The sequence below is a fragment of the Phlebotomus papatasi genome, chromosome 2, assembly GCF_024763615.1.
Source record: "Phlebotomus papatasi isolate M1 chromosome 2, Ppap_2.1, whole genome shotgun sequence".
In the NCBI taxonomy this organism is placed as follows: domain Eukaryota; kingdom Metazoa; phylum Arthropoda; class Insecta; order Diptera; family Psychodidae; genus Phlebotomus; species Phlebotomus papatasi.
Genome location: NC_077223.1, coordinates 63,232,471 through 63,249,545, shown reverse-complemented (window position 1 = coordinate 63,249,545; position 17,075 = coordinate 63,232,471).

Below are 17,075 nucleotides of genomic sequence, written 5' to 3'. Positions count from 1 at the left end.
TTCCTCAGCTCGAGTTCTATCTGGTGAAAATTTTGTGATAATTTAAAGGTTGAGTGACAAGATATTCAATATTTTTTGAAAAAAAAAAATACAAGGCCAGCATAAGAATTTGGCAACTTCAAATTGCTCTTCTAAAAAGTTGTCATTCTATGATAGTAAGGTCGATGGAACACTTGTTCGGCAAGGAACACTTATTAGCAGTTTCGTCAAAATATTGAAATTTATTTAATGTATCTAATAAAATGCTAGTAATATGAAGTATTTTCAATCTACCTTTTTTCATGAAGATAGATGTTCAAACTTCATATACCAAATGGCACAGAGTAGGGTACCAATATGTCATGACACGAATTCTTAAAGAGCTAATAGTTGTTCCTTTGACCTTATAGTCAAAACCGTTAAAAATCCAGAAAAAATTATTTTGATTTACCTATGTCACAGATAACTCTACTACCCATTGTAGAGCTATCCGTGCCTATGCTATGCTCTAAATTTCGTCGGTTGTGTCTACCTCTGTCGTATATGCATTTGTTTTATATCTGCATTTAGTGCAAGTTATAATACAGACGTCCCCTCTTGCGTGAAATACTGACACAAAAGAAATGCAGATATGACAGAGGAAAACGCAACCGACGATTTATTTTTTTTTAAATATATTTTTTTTCATTGGTCAAAATTTATTAGGAGTCTCAGGCTTCAATTGCACTTTTAGAGTTTAAAATCTCGGAATTTTGGCTTTTAATTGGATTATAGAGGTTGGGTCAAACGTAACCCAAAACTTTAATAAACTGTCTTTCCCAAACAAGAGAATTAAACCAATACAATTGGTACGATAATGTACTTTCTTTAAGGGGTGTCTACGTGGGTCTTGTAATTTTCAAATTATTTGTTCGAGTAGTAAAATTTCAAAGATTTATATCCAAAAAATAAATCCTAAGTTGTTTTAGTTTAAATTGAGTTTGAAAAGATATCTAAAGTGCCGATCAGATGCGCAAAATTGAAAAAAAATGCAAAAGAATTTACAAAATGAAGTAGAAAAAGTTAAAGATTAAACTAATCCACGCTACCACATTAGAAAAGAAAGCAGACTTCAAAATCTTATAGCTTAAACATACCTTACAGACTATTCAGCCTAGGTTTACAGAGTATCAAAGAGTATCCCTCTAAAAAAGTTTCGTAAGACATTGCAAAAAAATGAACTATTCTATACTCTTAAAGGGTTGCCTACGAACATAGAAACAATATTTCTAGTTGGTAAATTTGTAAAAATGTTCAGTAAATGTATAATATATTTGGTAATATTCTTGATTTTTATATAAGAAAAATTATAATCTTTTTTTTTGTGTGCCCGATTTTAATAGTGCGCCGGAAGTACCTTTGGAAGGCAGCTTTCATTTTAGGTGTGATTCCTTCTAATCACACCTATTTGTTTTTTTATGCAACCGAAGTAAACCTTAATGGAAAGGATCTTGTATTCAATTCCTTAGAGGTATTAATGGTTCTTCTGTATCCCGTTTTCACGTAGAAGTATCAGACTTACCTGATAATTCAGTAACGAAATGAACTTGGTCTGTATAAAATGCTGAAATGCTTAGTAAAACTTTAATATCTGTTAGGGAACATTTCAGTTTAATCAGAAAAATATCGGTCAGTGGAAATACCTATCCTGCCCTGAAAAAAATAAAAAATAAAAAAAGGATGGTAAAAAATTGATTTTATTAACATTTTCTTACAAAAAGACTTTATACCTATTAAGCTAAGATAACCAAGAAATATTTATAAATAGAATTCATTTCTAAGAAAGATTTTTTTTCAACACACTCTCTTATAGAATTCTAAAGTAATTAAGTACCTAATTTTAATTTACTCCTTCACACTCGATGGATTTCGAAGCTTCTAGAAGTATAGTCAAGGGTCTCTCGACATTCACTTTTTCCATACATTTTTGCATAGAGGCACTGAAACCTAATGGCAAGTGTGTCTTTTTTTAAGAGAATTGACTTATCAGTCTGAAATATTTCGAAATTCTGCGTTAAAAACTATCAAAAAATACATATTTCATAATATTCGCTGAAATAATACAAGAACTGCTATCAAATTTGTTTAAATCGCCGTGCCATTTCACTTTTTACTAGGCTTGATGGGCCCCTAGGTATAACGTTTTAATCAAATTCTGTTTCGAAACTCTGGTTTCCTAAAAAAAACTATTTTATTTTTTGTGTAGTTCTTGTTCAATTTTAATTGAAAATACAATTTTTATAAGAGTTATAGTACTCTTCAGAAAACCTTAACAAAAATTGTCATTTTTTGAAAAAATGCAGTACATATTCACCAATAAATGATTAGAATCACTTTCTAGATTTATTTTTAATATTCCGTAGATAGAGCCGTGGACAAGGACTGAGTCTTATGCTTCTGAAAATTTCAATGACGATTCTTCAAGTTCAAAGATTAGAAAAAAGGAACCATAAATTTAGGTGGTCTCAAATATATTTGGATAAACGGGCAGTTTTAACCGGTTATAAATCGATAATAAGTTATAAATCCAATATTTAATCATGGTGCTATTTTGGGAAAGATTTGAGATAATTTATGAGTCCATTTTGAGCATGTAAACGTAATAAGATGGTGAAGTGACTAAACACTTCGCCGAATGTTTGAAGTTACCAGCATATATACACTTTGATTTATAAGCATAACAAGAAGTAGTGATAAATTAAGTTTGAGGGCATGGTATTTAAGTTACGATTTTGGGTATTCTGCAAAATATTGTTTCCCGTTTTAAAAGTACGATGTAAATTGTTTTATGCTGAATTGCTTCATTATTTTAATTTGTTAGATTAAGAACCATCTTTGAGGACGTGCCTTTATACTTGCACAATATATTTTAGATATTGATTTGAAAAATAACATGTTAAAATTTATTTTGAAAAATTCAGTTAGATGTTTGATATCCAAATTAAAGTTAATTGGGACGAAAAAGTGAGCTAATTTTTAACTGAGGTTCTTTACAATCTTTTCTATATTATTTTTTATAACTCTCCAACGAAATTGAGCCATAATAATATGTAATTTTTTCATATTAATCACGGATTTTTATGCCTTTCCCATGATCCCTTATTTATATCGTTTTTTAATATGAAACCATGACCCTCATTGAAAGTCCATGAAAGTACAAATTACCAAATTGTATGATAAAGTAAAATAAACCTAATAATTTTTCACCGGTTTTTCTCGTGCAAAACAATCTCCCTCAAAATAACACTTTAAGAATAACGAGTGAAAGCAATAAAAGACATTCTCGCACATAATGCAGTATTCCAAACATACTAAACTTCTCATAATTCGTCTGGGAAAAATCAATGTGATTATCGCGACAGCCACTCATAAGAATTATCCACCATCATCGACATTTGTTGGCCACTTCACTTCGCAGTCTCACAGAAGATGAATTGGTCTGATGGAAAATACTCTATGCTGTTTTTCTTACTGGTTCTTTTTTTTCTTGGCTGTATAATGGAAAATATTTATTTCATTCACATTTTTAGCCACAAAAACCTTCTGGTTCTTCTTACGATGCTTCAACACTAATTAAAAGTGGACATTGAGGTTCGGGTTGGGATTTTTAAGAGCTCACACTCTACTGGTGGAACCTTCCTATAGGAAACGTTCAAATTGATTGAAATATCTATCTCTTTGATCATCATCACATAAATGGTTTGTTGAGGAATTCGATACAATTGAAAATAATCTAAAGGATTCCCCTGCAGACAATTTGCTAGATTGTGGATTGTTTCATCAAAGCTTTCGTGAGGACTGCAGGATAGAAGGATATTTTCCATGGTAACATGTCCCATCTCTCATCCTCTCTAAAGGTACATTTTACTGGTCCTTAATTCAATTAACAAATTGTGTATTTCAAGCGTAAATTTAATTATAGTTAGACAAGTAAAATCTAAAGTTTCAAATATGTGCAATTGATACTTTAAAGCTCTGTAAGCCAGAAGTGTGGTTCTAGTTAGAAATATTCCAATAAAGTCAATAAATCTATTATTGCAAAATTTCAAGAGAAACATAATTTAGTAGGTTGTATGTCATTTTACTAAATTATACCAAAAACAGTCTGACATTATTCTTCAGGCTATTCGCATTGAAACTTTGCAGACAATGTAGAGGAGCTTAATTAGCTCTGTTCAGTCTTTTTCCTCCAGACACTTATAATGAGACTTTTTTAATAATTACGATGTGGTTAGAAACATTTCTTATAAACACCATAGGTACTTATAACACAATAAAATGGTAATTTTTACACTTAAAAAAATATAAAAATTCTTAGAATTACGTACCAAGTGAACGGAAGTCAATTCAAAACCACTCACAGTAGATGTTATACTTTTTTCTGTGAAATTAACTTGAACCGATTCCCAATTGACACCAAAAGATATATTGAGAAAAACGAGTAAACCTTATTTGAATCGATGTTAAATTAATTCTTTTTTCGTTTTGGTTTTTGATTAAATATAATTTCAGAAATAACTCTTTTTCAAATTGCAAATTGGATAGATTTTGATATATTATATTATCTTTTCTTTTATTTTAATATACCCTTTATTAACTCTTTTCGTAATCTCGAAGTCACCATATCGGCTAAATACTCACGAGAAAAAGTTATCCGTGTATTATATTTTTGCATGCCTTTTGGGTACATACCGTTTTACTACCTATTAAATTGATTGATAAATTTAAGAAAAACAATCCCAAAATAGGAGATTTCGAAAAGTAGGATTGAGAAGATTTTGGCATGAGTAACAAGCTTTCGAATAAATATAAAAGTAAATTCGAAAAAGGTAAATCACTTACGGTGTATTACCGATTCACTACCGATTAAGTCCGATGCAGCCGTATTGGAGATTTCAAAATCCTTCAAAAACATCGCCAAATTTAAACAAATCAGTTGAAAAATAGACCCTCCAAATTGGTTAAACTTTGATCTTCGAAAAATCGATATCGAAATGTTTTTCGAACACAGGTGTCTAAGAACAAAATATTTTCCAGGACTACCTTCTAAACTTATTCGAAAATGAAAAAAAATCTAGGAGTCGTTTTCGAATTAAACCAAAAAAGAAAAAGACTAAACAGAAAGCATCGTTTTACAATCGAATTTCGGTGGAAAAGTTCTTTTTTTTTCACTCAAAAGCAACACTCAAGAGGCAAAAAGCTCTTTTACCTCTAAAGATTTTTGACCCTTCGGGTACCTTAAGAGGCATGTATGGCAGATATATTGACAAATTTGACAATTATCTGATAGAACCTAGTCATTTTTCTTAGTTCCTATGATCCATCGGAAACAAGACTTTAATTTTTCTTTTATTTTTGTTCGTTAATCGTTTTTCCTACAATATTTTGCCATAAATTAATGCAAAACTTTAAAAAATGGAACGTAATTTATTAATTATAGTTAAAAATGAAATTATCAAAAGATATTAACCTAAATTTGGTCAAAAATAAATACCCTAGCGCTCAATTTATTGAATGTAATTATACTTATTTCCAGCCTAAAAAGCAAAATTCTATTATATTTCTAAAAATACTTAGAATAAAAAATAAAAATGTCGATTTTTTATGTTGGCATCAAAGGACATTATGGTCTACGTATGAATTTTTATTGACGTTTCTTTTTTGTTAAGTTTCTTTAAGGATTAAGGGGTGGATTTATACTTATTTCCACCACTGTACTTGCGGAAAAATTTTCGTTTTAGGAGAGAATTGGTCAAAAGACTTGAACTATTCTTCCACAAGTATTAAAAATACTATAATAAAATGCATTTCACCTATTACTCCTGCTATTACTATACAGAATACTCAAATTTGGACTTTTTTAAAGGATTTTTATGCAATTTTCGACAACGTAAATGCTACATCAGAGTAATACTACGGAGAGGACACACTGGAACATTTTTTAAGGATAAAGTGAAACGACCTTAAAATTTGAAATGTAATCGAGTTTTTTCAATGCATTTGTTTTTTAATTATTCTTCAGAGTATAAATAAAATTCGGTGAACAGTTCTTAAGGCTAGGATGATCGTTTTGGCCAAGAACTGGAGTGGATAGTCTGTAGTGATAAAGTACAGTGTTAGGGAGTGATAAAAAAATCCATGATCTGTGAAAACCTCGAGTCTAAGGGTTTCATATAGTGAGTACATCTTGAACTTTCTTTTAGATGTCCAACCACCCAGGGCCGCTATAAAAAAATGTTCTTCCACAAAAGGAAGATAATATCATTTCCGATTATTTGGTGGACCTCATGCATTTGGGCATTTATTGGATAACGAGTTATCAATTGAAAAGTCGAGAAGTGAAGGAACTTTTTATAAAAGTGTGTGCATGCTCCGAGAAACCGATGTTGATTACACTCATTGTATTCAATTTGAGGAAAATTATTTTACATAAAAACTAGCGCAGAATTTTTTATTCAAACGTCCTCTCCGTAGTATTACTCTGAGCTATTTACACATTTTTAAGGAGTTGAATATAGAGAAGTTTAATTATATGGAGAATTAATTATATTTAATTATATGGAGAAACAAAAAAAGAAGACTCTTGGTTCTAAATCCATTATTTTTGAACACGAATTGTATCAGAGAGAGAGGATTTGGTGGTAGCGCAACTCTTTTGAATTTATTTTGTTATTGTTTAAAATTTGCATATTAAAATTACCCCTAAATTATTCTTCAAAAGTTCACCTTTAAATCATAACTTCAACTTGTGTTATTTATACAAATGTGTTTAAAGTTACATAATTTCTTCAAACATTATATAAGCTTATAAATGCGACTTGATGAATAATCTTTCCTATTTTTCTAAAGTCTCTAAACTGTTACCAAATACTAAAAGTAAGTTGAATTTTCGATAGAAAAATTGAGACAATTTAATATTACATATACACTCTATTCTTCGCAGATTCATTTAAGATAAAACAATAATTTATGTTCAAAGAAATTTACTGTATGAAAATGTAGATACACAGAACAATTTCCCTTTTATAGAAATTAGGAGAGAGCGGGGATATCTAGTCTTGTTTCTAATTTAACTTTGGATTACTAACACTATATGAGAATATTCTGAAGCTATTGGAATTTTCCTTGGGTATGATTAAATATCAAAAAAGTAAGAACTGGAGTGTAATGATAAGTTTTTGGTTTGTGAGTGATGGCTTTTTACTCATTATTGGACCATTTATGTAGCAATCATACATGAATGTGATACTTCCTTTACAACTGGAGTTTAACCCTTTAAGGACGATTGGAACACCGGTGTCCCATAAAAAAAATAATTTTTCCTGACTACTTAAGGTTACCTTTTCCTTATGTGTGTACGTAATTTCAAAGTAGAAGGTTGAAGGAATTTAGGATATTTCTTGGAAGTCTCCAGCTATTTGCTGTACAGTAAATTTTTAAGCTAAAAAATTACGAATTTTCAAATTCTTATAATGAACAATAATTTTAAATATTTTTTATACTTCCAATTTTTTTTAAGCAAAATCGTTTTGGGAAAAGAAACTATAATACTCAAACATATTATTTTTCATTAGATTGAAAATTATCATTCATTAGTATTGTTAGAAAAATTACTTAAATTTTTAGGCTATTTTTGTCCCTATTGTTCATAGAGACAAAAAATAGACCAAATCAGACTCTGTTGGCTTTTCGAAGGCCATAAGACCTTTTACTGATTTTGTTCATTGGTTTCATTTTTATTGCTGTTTTTCGGTCTGCGAAAACTGTCTCGTCGTAAAAGGGTTAAAAAAAATCGAAGATCGGTGTCGAAAGCCAAATTGAACTACTTCGTGATTGAATTTCGAAATGTCTCGAGGATCAAATTGTATCATTTTTTGCTTAGTTTTGAAAATTTAATTAACGATTCTTATTTCATTCAGAATTCTCCTCATTATCACTTTGAGCAGCGTTTTGATATGATGTTATTTCACATATTTTTTCGACTTTGTTCGAAAATTTGAAACGTAGTTTGAATTCTTCGAACGTCAACAACATTTTCTGCAAATTGCTGTGAATTAAAAGAAGCTCTTGATAAATATTTATATTATATAAAAAAAATCAGTTTTATTTTTATTTTTCAAAATTGTCAGTCGATACTACCTAAAAATTTAACATGTCACCAGAACCTTTATTTTGGACAAGAACGATAAAGAAAAATTGCAGTTTTTGGTTTTCGGACAAATTGTAGTTTGTCTCAGCTTATGTTCAAATAGTAACTTCATTACCTTTCTTGATGGACCCTATAATAAAAAAATTTACCTTTCTTAAATAACAGATAAGCAAAGAAAGTATTAAAATAATTATATTTTTTAAAAACATTTTTAATTTAATACAGAGCAATATTGAAAAGTCGAAAATATATGATTTTTTGCAAAATTTTAACAATATTAAAACTAAAAATCTCAGTAGAATCTCTCATTAAACATTTTAATATTTTCTTGAGGATTACTTGAAGGTATATTCTGACTGGTCTGATTTAGCTAAATGCTAAATATTCAGCAAGAAAATCACAACACTTCAAATTATTCTGGCTCAAAAATCCTCTCTCTCCCCTACAAAGACTGTCATTTCAGGAAATACCATACTTTAAACTTTTTTCGTGTTAGACAAAAGGCAAAACAGGAACAATATATAAAGGGAAGCAACTTCCTTTTAAATCCCCTATGTAGAGCTTTACAGAAGTCATTTTTCTTGCTCCATCCACTTTTGTTAAATTTTCCTATTCATGAAGACAATTTTTGAGAATTCTCTTCCCCTTGGATGTTTACTTTGACATCTTAATGATTGCGACAATCTCATTGTTTGGAAAAATAATTGGAGAATTGCAAGCAATGCAAGTGTCAATTTAACTTCCTTAAAAAAAATAAAGATCTACATTTAATTTCATTAAGAACGTGAACAAAAGAGGTAATATAATGAATTATACTTGCTAATAATCATTAAACTTTTGACTTTTAGTAATGGAATTCATTGAAAGTACTTTGGAAATTTGATCTTTCCATATTGCAGTTCGGGAAGAGCATCGCATAAATAACTATGCAAGAAGATGCAATATCATCTTTATTGCCAACAAGGATAATGGGGTTTCTTCAATAATTCCGAAAGGAAGCACGAAAGTTTGAACTATGATGCGAAACTTCTTTGTTTTGTTTATAAGTTATTTTAAATTTCGTGGGAGTGAGTTTCGACCAGTCATGCTTGATTATTGAAGTTTATTTTTATAAATCAAAAAAAAATATTGCTGCTGATAAATTTAATGGATTTAATGTATAGAATTTTTTAAAGGCACACAATGGGTGAATTAGTGGTAGAGAACTCGCTGTATTCAAGTCTCATGAACTCAAGAGTAATTAATTTTACTAGATTTTTGTTACATTGATAACTGGAAATTCGCCTAGTTTTGTGTAAGATTACCCAACAAAATAAGGCTAAAAACCAACTCCAGATTCCAGAAGGTACAAAGACTAGCTTGTCTAACTATATATAAAATCTTGCCTAATTTCGGCCATTGAACTCATCCTGGATATAGTACCTCTACATATCTTCTTGCAGAAAACTGCAACACAACTAGAGCTAGTGATCGCTATAATCAAAGACCTTAAACCAGGTAACCTCATATGCAAGACAGACCTGCGACTTAAGCCGAGAGACAACTTAACGTAATTATAATTCAAATATAGTTTAGACTACATTTTCATCAGTTTCTGACTAATTCGCCTTTCGGCCTAAGCCGTAAGTCTTACTTAGGGCATTATAGGTCATCTGGAAATACAAAAACGCTTACAGAATACCCCAATTGAGGTAGGACTGCATGGTGTCAGGATCAAAAGATCCCTAATCGGGAAAAAAAAATCCAACGTAGTAATCATTAATGGCGTCTATACAAACAAATTTGACGTTTCTCCCTTCAATGGTAGAGGAAATTTTCTTTAAAAAAACGATTTATTTTAAATTACTCCAGCCTAGTGTGTAGACGGCTTATACCAGACAAGATGCACACCTACATGTCGATGAGTCGAAAGATCATTGGTTGGGCAGTGTTAGCCCATTTCATTCTCCCTGGGTGCTGATATCTCAGATAACCAAACGGCTTTGATAATTCTAGCTGCCCTTATGTTCCTCAAAATTAGGTCTTGATTATAGGATGAACTAAACAAACTGGCTGACTGTCTGATCGACAACAGGTAATTTTCACTTGGGTCCCCGGACATTTTAATATGGAGGGCAACAACACTGCGAATACTTTGGCTAAAGCTAGTGCCAAGACACTCTTCATTGGTTCAATACCTGCTTGAGGCTATTCTAGAAGGTGTATCAAGCACTTTTTAATGAGAAGGCGACCAATGTGCATAAAATACAATGGGCTAAACTGCCTAGTATCTGGCGTGCTAAGGTAGTCCTGGAACTAGACGACAAAAGGAGGAAAGAGATTCAAAGTCTCAACCAAACACAACTAAGAATGCTAGTTGGTCTATTCACAGGGACACTGGGATAGAATTGGTTAATTTCGAGAAATTTCATAAATTTCCGCATAAATAGGTGGCGACTGCTGTGAAATTTCTGAAATTTTACCAACCCTACACTGGGCTCTTGACATTGACTCCCACTTAAAAGAAATAGGCATTGGCACGGATGAGATCACGGTGCGACAAAATTTACCTTTTTGTGGGTGTCTTTGACGAGAGTGCCAAAACTTGTTAGAGGGTCATTTAAGGACCTCAAATCTGCAATCCGTTTGTCCGGGTCACCTCTAGATTTTTTTGAAAAAGCATATTTAGTTTTTTGATGTTTTATAGAATTCAAAAATTCATTTCTCCGGTTCTAATTATCCGGTGGTAGTCACATAAAGCTAAACTGACGCGTAATTTCATCCTCTATAACTCATGTGAACATATCAAGCATCTACGATGAAAATGAAGTATATTTTTTAAAGATTTTTTGAAAAAGGGCACCCAAAATGGTGCATTTTTCTGTGTTTTTTCCATCTTCTAGTAATTTTCCCACTTTAATAGAGCATTTTATATGTCAAATAACTATGCCTAAAAGTTAGAGAATTTAATATTCTTTCATTTTCTTTTGGTTTGAATTTTTATCATAATTCGTTTATTCACAATAATTCTTTGAAAATAAAGTGCAATAAAATCTCTTATTATATATAATTATATTAGTATCTTTGTCTAACCTACTGAAGAGCATTCTCTTTTGCACTCTCACTTACAAATTCAATATAAAAAGAGGTGAAATGAAAGAAAAGAGACGTATTTAAAAATAGAGAGAGAAGAATAGCTGTTATGAGTGCCAAAAAACTATTCTTCTCTCTTTATTTCTATATACGTCTCTTTTTTTCATTTCGCCTCTTTTTATGTGAAATGTGTAAGTGAGAGTGCAAAAGAGAATGCTCTTCAGTAGGTTAGACAAAGATACCAAATAATTATATATAATAAGAGATTTTATTTTTATAATAATGCATTTTATTTTCAATAAATTATTGTGAATAAACGAATTATGATAAAAATTTAAACCAAAAAGATATGAAAGAATATTAAATTCTCCAACTTTTAGGCATAGTTATTTGACATATAAAATGCTCTATTAAAGTGGGAAAATTACTAGAAGATGGAAAAAACACAGAAAAATGCACCATTTTGGGTGCCCTTTTTCAAAAAATCTTTAAAAAATATACTTCATTTTCATCGTAGATGCTTGATATGTTCACATGAGTTATAGAGGATGAAATTACGCGTCAGTTTAGCTTTATGTGACTACCACCGGATAATTAGAACCGGAGATATGAATTTTTGAATTTTATAAAACATCAAAAAACTAAATATGCTTTTTCAAAAAAATCTAGAGGTGACCCGGACAAACGGATTGCAGATTTGAGGTCCTTAAATGACCCTCTAACAAGTTTTGGCACTCTCGTCAAAGACACCCACAACGTGTCGCACAGTGGATTTATCGATACTGTCTTGAATACGAAGAGGACAATATTCACATCCTGTTCTACTGTCCGGTATTTGGGATACAGTGGAGGATATCCCTTGATGAATTTATTTGCTCTGCTTTCGTCATCGAAACGTCCCAATCTGGAGCTTCCTTGTCCTTTTTTTAAGGACGCCAACAACGAGGGGCCTTAGTAGATTAGTGAGTTGAGCTGTGTTTCTATGACTGTGAGGTCTCGGGTTCGAGCCTAAGCAACAGCAGATTTTTCAGCTGTTGCATTAGTCTCGAATTCATCCAGTCAATAAATAGAAACGTAATGTCAATGCATTGACAATGAACCACTTGAAAAAGGGAGTTTGGTATAGAAAATAAGTATCCATATGCAGAATTCAGTAGAATAAAAATACACATTCACTGTCCAGATCCACAAATCAAGGCTGGTCTACACTGATGTAAAGCGGTACTACGTGTATCAGAAAGCACACAGAAGGACCGCCTTGGGAGTTAAAATAGAACAGGAGAATGAGGTGCTCATAATGGGCCTAAATAAGTGGCCTCTCTGCAGCGGTTCTGAAAAGAATATAACCAACCCATAGACAAATCAAATAAATAAAATCAAGAACGTCAAAATAGTTCTTTAACAAACAGGTAGGTGTGGTACAATCTGGTACTGGTCAGTCGCAGTGTCTGGACCTGTTTACACCTGAACATAATTCATAAATAATAATAATAACAGCAAATTCGGAATTTTTGAGATTTCTAACTGTGACAGATGGGCAAACAGAAAAGAAGACCACAGATAAATACAAGCCTCAAGGACCAAATAGACTCAGGCTTATCCTGAAGAATTAGCCTGTAGAATTTGCCAAAAGATTAGGTATAGCAAATTTATGCAAAGAACCTCTAATTGATCATTCTATCTAAATTTTCAGTGTATGTCAGATTGGGATAAATTATTTCTATCAAATTTTACAGGCTAAGTATTCTTGTGGATTAACTAAGATTTATTAAGCCCTTACACTCAATGATATTTTTCATTTACTCTGTTTTTTATTCTTAAAAAAAGCCATTAAAAAAAACTCGAAATACAGCATTTGGAATGATTCAAAATTAGCACATTTTACCCTGGTGCGGACCGATTTTAACCTTTATTAGACACGCAATTGGTTAAAAGGTAATCTGGGTAAAATAAAAAAATCATCTGACATCCTTCGAAATTGTCAGTTTTTTGACATTTGTGTTACTACGGAATAAACGAAAAGACAATGAAAGGTAATTTTTGAGAAGTTGTGAAATTTTAAAATAATGATTAGACTTACTATCAGTTACCCACTAATCCGTCTCTAGGTTTAAGTCGTAAGTCTGTTTAGGGCATTACGGTATGTAGAAAATTTTCAAAATTAAAAATTCCACGTGTGAATGGATTTGTATAAAATTTAAGGATGAATATTAAAACAAAAGCGAAAAATATTTTGACTTTCCTGTACCAAGCTTCAAAAGTAATTAAATTGCAAATATTTCCAGTTTACATCTCCTAATTAGCAAGTCTCATGCTCCCTTTAAAAAAAACTTCGTCAGCGCCTTGAGATATACTTAAGGGATGACTTTTATATATTTTTTTAAGATTTAAAGTTGTACCGATGACTACCACAAGACGTAAGTGTTTTTTTTAGTTCGAGTACATCGTGAAGTTTCTCTAGTTTACATTATTTTAAAATGTGTTTTCCTTCAGGACATTTAATCTCTTTCTTGATTCTTTTCTTAAGAATATCATTTACAATCCCTGTTGCATAAATTCTCTCATGAACACCTGAAAATTGTAAAGAACTGGAAGACAAATGGTTTTCTTGACACCTCTTAAGATAAGAGACGATGTATAAAAATTCCCATTTTCAATACCTTACAGCAAACCGTAAAACTGTCAGCACAAATATCCGGTTTATGACAGAGTGTTATGAGCTCAAAAAGATATGTCACAAAAGCTGCATTGCATATCATATCAGCGTTAGAAATCCGCCCTTGGGCTAATAATAATCCGGACGAAATTCAATTAACATGGACTCGGCTCTCGATGGTGGCGAATAATGAAGGTGGATGATGATGGAATTTGCGATTGTGATGTACATTGTAAGCTCTTGTTTCTCTTCCATATGCTGGTACATAAATAATCATTTTAGTCAGCTTCCACCCCTCAGTTTATGTACTTTTGTGCCCAAAAGTGAGAGATGAATGTCCTGTTGGAATGAGTATACCAGACGTTTTCTCTGAAAGAGATATGGTTCCTCCCTTGTGCTTCTTGCTCAAGTGATCTGGGTCAGGATTTGGGGATTTTTCCCATTCTTAAAGCAAGTGTCAAGAGGAACATCAATTGCAGAATGGTAAGTGTTTTTTTTTTATACTTTTATTATAGAATTACGTTCCATGAATCAATCAATACTCTTTTCAGAAATTCATTCACTTTTCCCATGGCAGTTCTGAAAACCCTTAAGAAAAATTACTTACCTTTCAACGAGTATCAAAAGAAAGGAAAAAAAAGCGTTCATCTTTTACTTTGATTTCCTTTCCTTCTCAAGTTTCAAAAACCACAATGTAGGATATACAATAAAAGGTTATAATTTTATTTCCCTCGTAACTTTTCCAACCAAAAGTTTTCTGCTTTTCCGAAACTCTCTCCACTTTAAGCGTTTTACGATACCTCATGGAATTTTTCTACATAGTTTTACCATTGTACAGTTCCTGAAGATTGTCCTTTTCTTCTGGTATTTTTCTCTATGAAAACAAGTCAATTCTGTCGAGGTTACTCTATAACTCTGCATTGTGTTACTTTTTCTTTGGATTTATAACACTTTGATCTGTTTTGCATGAAAAAAATATATCTCCCTAAGCTTCCAAAAGTCAAATATAAAACGATTTGTTGACTTTTGGTGTTAAAGTGTCTTTTGCTGTTGAAGAAATGAGTGTTTTTCCATGTCTCAGGAGGATAAATGCGGAAATGAGAAGCCTGAGGCCAAATGTTGGTAATTCTCTTACAGATAATCTACTTCAATGCCTTTATAAATAGCAGTTCGTGCAAAGAGATAGATTTGTGGTTACGGATGGAGAAATATCTCGATTTTTCCATCTACTTTGAGTCCTTACAGAAAAATTGTTTTTCTATTTCTTTGTTTGTCTTTCGAGACTTTTATTTCAGCAAAACACAACTGAAGTGTACCGAGCACTCACGTATGAGACGTTTAAGATGAGATAAAACTTTATTCAATTATTCTATTAGATATAGAAAACAAATTAAGAGAATTGAAAGCATTTACTGGAAAAGAAATGCGATAACATCATCATAAATCATCATACTGACAAAGTAAGATTTATTATGTTTTTTTTTTGTGTAAGGAAAAGTTTTTATCCTTCTAAAGGCCGGTGATTAAGATGATATATTTAATTATAACAATAAAGGCGTAAACATTTATTGTTAGTAAATTGATGTTTAGTAATTAAAAAAAATGAAAAAAGTCAATATTTTAACTAGGCCAGTTTAATATGGTATTTGAAGCACATTAAGCTTAAATCATATTTTTCGGTTTTTAAGACAATTAGGGGAATGTAGGCATGGTTCGCACAGAGTGAAGCTTCAAACAACGCAAATTTTCTCTTGGTTTACAAAGAGCTAGTTCTTCATTTCTTAGGCATAAGATAGATAATTAGTAAGGTCATGAGACGAGATGAAAAATGGTAAATCAGCTCTTTGCAAACAAAGAGAAAATTCACATCGTTTGAAGGTTCACTCTGTGCGAACCATGCCTACATTCCCCTAAAAAATTATATTTTTTTCTAATTTGTATGTCTATTACACTTGTATTAATCGACAAAAATTTGATATTTTTCCGTAAATTCTACTTACCAATGATTCCATTCATTTCAATTGACAAAATTTACCAAAAAACTAATGTTTAGTGCTGTTCTGCTGTTTACTATTTAGGGGAAGCTGGGGCACCACCGAACATGGGGTAGCACCTAATACTGATTTTTATTTCTAAATCATTTGGACTATGACGACCATTTCTTAAGTGGATAAGCATTCGGTTCTACCCCGTATTCAGTATTCGTATATGGTATTTATGAGAACTGTACCAAATTTTGGACAGATTCCAAAATCGGACAGTGAAAATTGATTAAAATTATGAAATTATCTTCGAACTTTTAACGGATAGTGCTTTGACATAGTTCCACTACTTATAAAATTTTTTCAAAATTTTGGACTTTATACATCGTAAAAACAATTTACTACAATTATCATCAGTAATGAGAGTATAAAGCCATTAATGTAGTGAGCTTTAAACGCTTTAAACGATTATTATGGTAAATAAACAATATGTTTCTGCATAAACCGTTCAACGTGTCAAAATTTTCAAGATCTTTCAAGAATAGCCTTCCAAATGGATTTTTTTAAATAAAATTTTTAAATTTTTATAATTTTTTGTCAATCGTCATGAAGGCTTGTAAACTCGAAAACTTGTAACAGATATCGATTTTAGTCATCGCTGACCCTTCATAAAAAAGTATCCATATGGGGAGGTGGAGTTATATTGAGCTATGCAGGGGCCTCTCGAAATTTCATTTTTCCATACGTTTTTGCATAGAGGCATTGAAGACTATTGGCAAGCTTTTTCCTAAAGAGATTTGACTTATCAGTCTGACCTATTTCGAAATAGTGCATTAAAAGCTATCTAAAAATACATATTTCATAATGTTCGCCGAAATAATACAAGAACTAGGAGCAAATTTGTTTTAGTCGTAGTGCAATATCTGCCAAATTTTTACAAGGAAAACTGAAAAATAGCTTCACTTTTTATTAGATTATTATATTACATTATTAAAAAGGATATTTTTCGCGCACTTCTAAAGGAAGCGAAGCTTCAGCTTAATGTAATTTAGATAGACAAAACAAATAAGGATCTAACTTGAATTGTAATTAGGTTCAACTTTATTTAGAGATAAGCAAAAAACAATTTATTCGCATATTTCTGATCGTTAAGATGCCTCTCGTTTTCCCCCACCCCTCCTCTTCCCTACCAAAATCA